Source organism: Quercus suber, unplaced genomic scaffold, assembly GCF_002906115.3.
Source record: "Quercus suber isolate HL8 unplaced genomic scaffold, Cork oak 2.0 scaffold_309, whole genome shotgun sequence".
Taxonomy (NCBI): Eukaryota; Viridiplantae; Streptophyta; class Magnoliopsida; order Fagales; family Fagaceae; genus Quercus; species Quercus suber.
The window spans coordinates 2,097-10,900 of NW_027069765.1; the positions used below are offsets into that span (position 1 = coordinate 2,097).

The 8,804-nt window shown below is 36.9% G+C and overlaps 1 pseudogene; it reads left to right on the top strand.

Annotated features, from left to right (window-relative positions):
- The first annotated feature begins 920 nt into the window (after positions 1 to 920).
- LOC112002898 (protein WHAT'S THIS FACTOR 9, mitochondrial-like) lies at positions 921 to 7,798 on the top strand (annotated as a pseudogene).
- Positions 7,799 to 8,804: the final 1,006 nt, after the last annotated feature.

The window sequence follows — 8,804 nt, forward strand, 5'->3', positions numbered from 1 at the left end:
TATTGAGGCTAAGAAGTAGGAACCTTGGGCAAATCTGCAAGTTAGCTGCAATACAGATTGTAAAGTTTGAGTCAAGTTCTCTTAACATATGTTATTAAGCTGGTACGTCATTGCACAAATCATACTGAAATTTGGCTGCTGACTTAATATCCAGCTAGCAATCTTACTTTGTCTTACGGCAATCTTGTGATAGAATTTTTTTTTTTTTTTTTTTTTTTTCATTTTCGGCAATAACATTACCACAATAGGCACAAATTTCCTCCCCTATTTCGGCAATCCTATTGCCACAATTGCTTTCCTTTAGGCACCTTTTACACTCACTCGGTCAGCGTTTTGGGCAGCAGGAGTTTTGGTAATACCATTGCCGAAATTCAATATTTTCTCTCTCCTTTTTCTCTTTATCTCTTATACTTTTATTGAAATTTCCTCCCTCTTCTCATTTTTCCAAATAAATCAGAACAATGTCTATAACGCATAAATTTTAGATTCAACAATATTCAGTCAAAAGACGCATATTTGACCCATTGTTGTGAAAATTTGTTGCGTTTTAACGTGATTGTAATTTTTATTTTGTAAATTTTCGGACACGTATCCCACTCAAAATACTTTTTTATATTTTTTTTCTCATCCACCCGTTTCTTCACCGTTCCCATCAAATATTTTACTTTTCCTCCACTGACCAACTTGTCTCTTCTTCTTTTGCTGAGACCATCTTGTGTCTTCACCCACCCAAAAGACAGTTCTTCCTCACCCAAAAGACAAGAAGAAAGAAAAAAAAAATGAGGGAAGGAGAAGGCTACAGCCGCAGTGGGTTTATGGAATTGCACATTTGTAGGGAAGGAAATGAAAGAAGAAGCACTACTACCTCCACTGCACTGCACTGCACGGTGGGATTCTGCTTTTGGACTCCTTGGCAGTGACGAGGAGGAGGGAGCAAACGCACACGCACACCCATCTCCATCATCACCCAGAAACGTGACTCCCTCCAAATCCCATTCCGCTCCATTGATTTCATCCGCAAATACCCTTCTGTTTTCGATGAGCTCCTTCTCGGCGGAGTCGGAGTTTTGCCCCTCGTCCGCCTCACTGCTGAGGCGTTAAACCTCGACGCCGAACAACGCTTGGTTTATCAGAGCGATACTTATAAGAAGCAGACTGCTGATCGCCTTTTGAAGCTCTTGATGATATCAAAAAGCAACAAAATCCCACTTAGCATCATTGAATGCTTGAAATGGGATTTGGGTCTTCCTCATAATTATGGAAAAAACCATAGTTACGGAGTTCCTTGACTGTTTTCGAGTCGTAGGTGGCGGAAACAGAGATGAAGATGGTGTTTTGGAGTTGGTTTGTTGGAGTGATGAGCTTGCAGTTTCGGTTATGGAAAAGAAGGGTTCTATTGCATTCCCTATGCAATTCTCGAGAGGTTTTGAGATGGATAAGAAGTCGAAGAAGTGGGTAAAATGAGTGGCAGAAGTTGCCTTACATTTCTCCATATGAAGATGCTTCTCATCTTCTGCCAAATAGTGATGAATCGGATAAGTGGACGGTTGCGGTTTTGCATGAGTTGCTTCATATTCTTGTGCCAAAGAAGACTGAGAGGGATAATTTGCTGTTGCTTGGAGAGTATTTGGGGCTTCGGTCAAGGTTTAAGAGAGCGTTGCTTCAGCATCCGGGTATATTTTATATGTCCACTAAGATTGGAACCTACACTGTGGTTTTGAAGGAGGGTTACAAGAGGGTTTTGCTAGTTGAGGATCATCCATGGATGCAAATGAGGAATCGGTATATTCACCTTATGAACATGGTGAAGGAAGATGGTAAACCGGTTAGTGTGCTGGGTGGAAGTAATGAAAAGAAAAGGAAGACAGTTACTGATGAAAAAGAGAAAGGAGAGGAAGATGAAAGTGGGGAAGAATATGAAGGGGCGTCGTCTGATCCATCTGATGCTGAGGTTGAGGATGCTCGTGACAATGAGTATGATGATGACGAAGATGAAAGCAAGAGTCAGAGAGGTGTTTGAAAAAATGTTGCAGGGAATAGAGGAAAAAAAGATTGGAAAATGAATTCAGATGTGAAGGGGCGTTCTAGAAAATATGAAATCGAAAGGGAAGCTGGAAAAAACCTCGAAATTCGAAGGAAGAATTCCATCAAGAACAAAGATGCATGATGGGAATAATGCCTTGGTGAGTTCACGTGAGAGGTCAAGTGTACCTAAACGCAGAGGGAGGTTATTGCCAGGCAAGTGGACTTCTACATCGTGATGATTCTGACAACTTGCTGCAACAACATATAAGTAGGTTTGCTTCATGTTAACGATTGTAAACAACTTCTAAGTTGTTTACAATGTTATTGCATATTTGTTGTTGTTGTGCATGTGCTGTCTCTTAAAGGGGACCAGAACTTTTTGCCATAACCTAATAAACCCTAGAGCTGGGACCAGCAAACACTTTACTGTTTAGTCTTTTACCTGGTGCATATGATTAGGCGGGGAGAAAGGGATTTGGAAAGGTTGGTTGCATCAATGAAGCAGAGTTTTTTTTTTTTTTTTTTTTTTTGGGTTTAGTTTGCAGGAATTTTGTTGAATTCTTTATGGCTTGTTTGGAAGTTTAGAGAGGGGGGAGAGTAGAGGAGAGTAGAGGGGAGGGGAGTAGTGGGGAGGAGAGTAGAGGAGAATGATTCACCTCTACCTTATTTGGATGTTTTTAAAATTAGTAAGGAGGAAGGGAGTAATTAGCCCTTTCTTTTGTGTAATTTTGTTAATATAATAAGGATAAATTAGGTAATTTACTTGGTCAATAATTTATATACTCTACTCTCCTTTCAAATCTTTTCAATTTGAGGGAATTAAAATTGGGAGGTTAGAGGGAGTCCAAACCCCTCCAAACTCCTCCAAACCCCTCCCCCTCATTCTTTAAAAAACTTCCAAACAAGGTAATTGCATTACTCTCCCTCCCTCTACTCTACTCCCCCTCATTTTTTAAACATCCAAACATGCCATTAGCCTAAGGTTCACACTTCACTGTCCCCAGTTTCTGTAGATTGTCTAGCTTTGTCTTGTTTGTTCTCTATTAATAATATCCTTTACTAATTCATCCCAAAAAAAAAAAAATAAAATAAAATAAACTAAGATTAACTGCATTATTTAGTTATTCTTAATATAACATTTTTTCATTATAAATATATATTCTCAAATTCTTGAAATTGTAGGAGCAGTCATGCTTGCTATCAATGTCCTGTGAACCATTGTGTTATTCTATCTTCTTCTTCATCTATCTTATTGAGCAACAAAAAACCCATCGACACTCCTTGCTCCTAGACTTCTATTGGTTGCCTCTATGGCCCTGATGGTTGTTTGTGTTTTGTTCGTTTATCTTTTTCATAAGACTCAAAAGTGGATTGAATTTCAGTTTTTTATTTGAATTGCAATCATTCACAAGGAGTAAAAATTGAATTGCAATTTATACACTTATTTATTAGGTCCTGAACCCACAACCTACCTCTCCATTATATTACAAGCAAATTCTTTTCTGCTTCATCTTGTGGTGGTCTCTTAAAGCAAATTCTTATCTGCTACATCTCCATTATATTAACAGTTTCTTCTTTCTTTTTCTCCCCTTTTTTCGGGTCTTTATTTTTGGGTTTGTCTACTTTCTTTTCATTCCTATGGCATAAATATATTGGTAGATGGTGTAAATATAGTTCTCAATGTTACTTTAATGAGTTCATGTCTACAACATATTTCATTTTAATTCGTCTTTGATGTTTTTGGGCTTAATTATTCACCTTTGGTTTTTTTGCAGGTGAAATCATCCATGGTCTGCAACTGGAATGGGTCGGTGTCTGTTATACAATTTGAAGGATATGATTGCACAAACTCATTAAACATTGGACTTTCGATGTATTTGGTTGTAGTATGAATGGATTTATCTTCTATATTTGTATTTGGTTATAGTACATTGGACTTTTGAGTCAAGTTCAATCAACATATGTTAGTAAGTCGGTACGTCATTGCACAAATCATACTAAAATTTGGCTGCTGACTTAATATCCAGCTGGCAATCTTACTTTGTTTTACTGTGTTCTTGTGATAGAATTGGTTTAAAGAAAGTCTGGAAGTTGGGAAGAGGGTCATTTTATTTATTTTTTAAAATGTAATCTAGGAAAGAACATATCTGTGTTTAATTGTCTTCTGTATTTGCAGTGTAGAGGCACAAAGTAGAGAATACCAGACTTCTTATTGATGGCTGTGAAGGCTTTAGTTACACAACTAGGTTTGATATTGGGTGTCTGTTCTCAGAGACAGAAAGATGGGGGTAATTGTCCAAATAGTTATTTGTTTTAACTTTTAATAATGTTTCTTTCTGTTACAGTACTAAGTTTTGTTATATGTGATTCCAGGCCAATAGGATAATACCATCTGAGATGAGGAGAAGCTGTACCGTGGCTCATGACTGTGTCAATTTGAGCAAAAATTGCTATTCAGATGTCATACCATGTATATGTTGTTTTCAAATAATGTTGCTCATATATTTATATTCACATACTAGGTTTGAAGGGCAAATATAAAAGTGACCAGATTACTGTATTTTTGTTGATTTCAGTTGACAAGAATAGGGTTGTTCTTAACTCATGTAAGGATTACAGACTGGCAGCAAGGGGCTACATCAATGCGAGCCTCATCACGGTAGAAATTAATAAAATAATGTTTAGTTGGTAATGCCTGTTAGGAGTTTATATGGAGTTTGGATGTTCTTGGTTTGACCCTTCAATATGTCTCTTAATTGTAGACTTCTTCCTCCGTAAACATTTCTTAGTTTATTGCCACACAAGGTCCATTGCCACAAACTTACGAGGATTTCTAGGAGATGGTAATGCAGTACCGTTGCCCTGTGGTTGTGATGTTGACTAGGTTAGTCCACAATTACAGGGTACTTCACTGTGTAGAGTTTAAGGTAATTTTTGTAATTTCCAGGTTTTGTTATCAGTGGGACTGGGATTCTTGATATCTGGATAAGTAGTCCATCAAAAAGGTTTCAAAGTTTTAATTGGATATGTAAATTACTGTTTCAAATGAAGATCTTTCATATTTAGATCTTGTTTTCTCATCTAATGCATATCTGTTGCAACTAAATAAATTTTGTTGTGAAATATCAAATATCATATGAAGGATTAGTAACATCAACTGTGTTAGTTGCTGGGTATATTTACAATGAATATGGGAATAGTGAAAGAGTTAGATCTTGTTCTTGCTAAATGCAAACTCTTAAATCCATTAAAGAGCCTCACAGAACAAACATGTACTGATATATTTTTTATTGATTTTATTACACATGGGAGGCCAATTTAAAGGCTCCAAAAACTTGTTTTTCAAGTAGAAATATTCATTAAAATATCATAGAAAACTCTCCACCACTTGAGCTAGTCACCTAGCCCCTTCCTTCTCAAAGACTATCGATCTCATTAAACCCTTACTCTACTGTATCAACCAGACCCCATTGATGTTACCTCCGTTTCTGAACACTAACTCGAATGTTTTCTACTTTATGTGAAGGATTTGTCAATCCCCTATCCCATCACATTACCTCAGGCTTCTCTTCCAATCTTTAGCATCTACATCCCCATTTGAACTACGCTCATTCAAAAGGTACCATTTTCTGACCTATGATGCATAACTTTCTCTGAACCTATTAACTGCACAAGTAGAGGCAAGCAAGCATCTTTTGGTTAATTTACACCTGAAGAATCCTTTGTAAGTTTTCCAATGAATATATTGTTGTTATTAATTTTAAGGTGCCTAAATATAACTTTACATATCTTATTTCATTCTTATTTTTCAGATGCTTTTCTGAATTTAAATTTTATTTGCAGATGGTAAAATGTGGAGATTATTTCCAAGCTGGAGATGGTCCCAGGGAATTTGGTAATACACATATAGTCACTAAATGGATAAAAACTACTGACACTTCAATAGTGTTGCGCCATTTGGAGGTGAAATATAAAGAGTTTAGATGAGTTTTTTAAAAGAATGCTGACATAATGCAATTGACGCTTTAAGGACTGTTTAGGCATGCCATATAGGGGAACAATGTGGTGAACTATCAGCATGGCCAGAGATTATTTTGTAAGAATGAGAATGCAGGCATTACACACATACACACACACATGCACGCACATGTATATAAATGGAGTGCTACCCTAGTAAAGGGAATATATACAGGACAAAACAACCTGTCAGTAGAAAAAAGACTAATTCCTAAGATCCAAATCTCCACAAACTCTAGTGTGCATCCAACCATAAGAAGAATGAAGGAACAACTGCTTCTAGTCCAAAACTATGGGAGTTTCCCTTCCCCTGCACACACACTGCTTCTACTCCACAGGCTTCCAAAATTTAATGCTTGCTTCTCTCATAAGTTTCTTTTTTGTATGTTAGATAGAGCATATCTATTCTGTACTTAATCCAAGGTTGTACCTTGGTGCGATGGTAAGTACCCTCCATCCCAGTGATGTGTCCAAGTTAGAGTTTGAAAATCAACCTTTCTAAAAATTGGGGTAAGGCTACTTACCAATTACCTCTCCTAAAACTCCGAGAAGTGGGACCCTAGTGCATTGGTATGCCCTTTTTAGTTACTGTAGTTAATCTCTCCCAAAATGATTTCTTATGTCAGCCTCATGGGGGGACATTGTTTCAGATGTAATATGCATGGTGCTTATTTAGAAACAAGGCCAATGAGCTTGAGCCCTGGCAGTTCCTCCCTTTAAAATTTTTAGGTGGAGGATTAGGTCAATGGATTCAAGGCCCATTGACTGCATGTTTAACTTATCAAAAAAAAAAAAAAAAAAAAAAATTAGAAACAAGTATACTGATATTTTAGTTATGCTTGATTGTGCAACTTTACAGTGAGGGAGAGTTTATTTTACTATGAGAGTATGTCATTTATAGAATAAGGATTTTTGAAACAACTGGGGATTACTGAAGCTATTATGTTTGAAGTTAGTGATTGAGTTTTGTTTCTACAAGAAAATAATGTTTAAAGAATATAGAGGAGGGGAGAGAGTTTTCCGGCAGCTGGAAGTGAAAGTAACTTCATTGTAGAAGTGACTTGGAGCTTTCTTGCTAAAGAGAACATGCTAACTTGTAAACTTTGGAAAGAGAGTGAAGTTTGGAGACTAACAGATCTTTTTACAGTTGGTGAAAATGGAATATATTACTATATTAGTTGGAAATAAAATTGTAGACCCCTTGCTTGAAGGTTCATGGTTGAGACAAAAACCTTTACATCTCATACCTACTATGCATTTAATAGCAAACCATTTGACAAGGTAAACAATTTATGAAAGCTTTTTGTGTTGGGTATGGAGATGAGGGTGAAAATTGTGTATTTAAAAGTGATAGTATGAGTATGTGGGATTTAGACCACTTTTCAAAGGTTTTAAATTTTATTATGTTGTTATCCATTTCAAAGAGTGAAAGATTGCTTTTTGATGGAAGAACTGGTGAAGGCACTAGGATAGTAGTTGGTGGCTAGGCCAATTGGTGATTGCCTCTTACCTCTAGCTATTAGGGTCGTGGGGCTGATGCAATAAGTGTGATGCTAAAAATATTGATTTGGGTGAATTTGAAATAAGTTCTTATGCTCTATTATCCTTTTAATCTCTTGAAATAGAGGTAATGAATATTAGAAATGTAGGCCAATTTGGTTGGTGATGAGTATGTAAAATGATAATATGTCTTGGCTTGTACATTCAAGGCCCTTGTGGTGATTTTCACACAATAAAATTGCATTTCTTGAGAGTAGATAGATCTTACATTATGTTTTCATTGCTAATGAATATTGAGGCTTAGAAGTAGGAACCTTGGGTACATCTGCAATTTAGATGCAATACAGATTGTTTAGTTTGAGTCAAGCTATCTTAACATATGTAATTAAGTCGGTACGTCATTGTACAAGTCATACTGAAATTTGGCTGCTGACTTAATATCCAGCTGGCAATCTTACATTGTTTTACTTTTAAATATCTTTAGCTTCGTGTGGATGTTGACTGCAATCTTGTGATAGAATTGGTTTAAGGAAAGTCTAGACTCTAGAAGTTGGGAAGAGGGTCCTTTTATATATATAAATGTAATCTAGGAAAGAACATATTTGTGTAAAATTGTCTTCTGCATTTGCAGTGTGAAAGCACAAATTAGAGAATATTAAAGCAGAATTTGTATTGACAGGTGTCAAAGTTTTAGTTACACAACTAGGTTTGATATTGGGTGTCTGTTCGCAGAGACAGAAAGATGGGGGTATTTGCGGATATTAGGTAAGATTTTCCTTAAAAAGTTAGATTGAAAATTTGTAGAAACAGATTTGGGAGGATGAGAAAGGGAAAGGGGCGCTACCAGAGGAGGTGGGTATGAGCTAGAAAAAAATAATTAAGTATGATGTTGCATCTCAAAATATGCAATAGGAGTTGAATAGTTCGTCAGGAGAGGTCAGGCATCCAGTGTGTGTCTTACTTCCATTGGAGCTTCAAAGAATTGGAAGTTTTAGGTTTGAAAATATTTTATTTGTTAGGCGATAATCAGTCTGGTTTCGGTTGGAGTACTCAATGGCATAGGGGAAGAATCAATTGGGCCTTTTCGTTAAGTGTGTTTCAATCTTTGTGAGCAGCTACAAATAGATCAACCTAATGCCTAAGCTTGATGGTACAATCTCCTTCTGTTGTTCTATGTTAAGAAAATTTTGTTTAGAACTGCTCCTTCTGTTGAACACCCCCCCCCCCCCCCCCCCCCCCCCCCCCCCCCCCCCCCCCCCCCC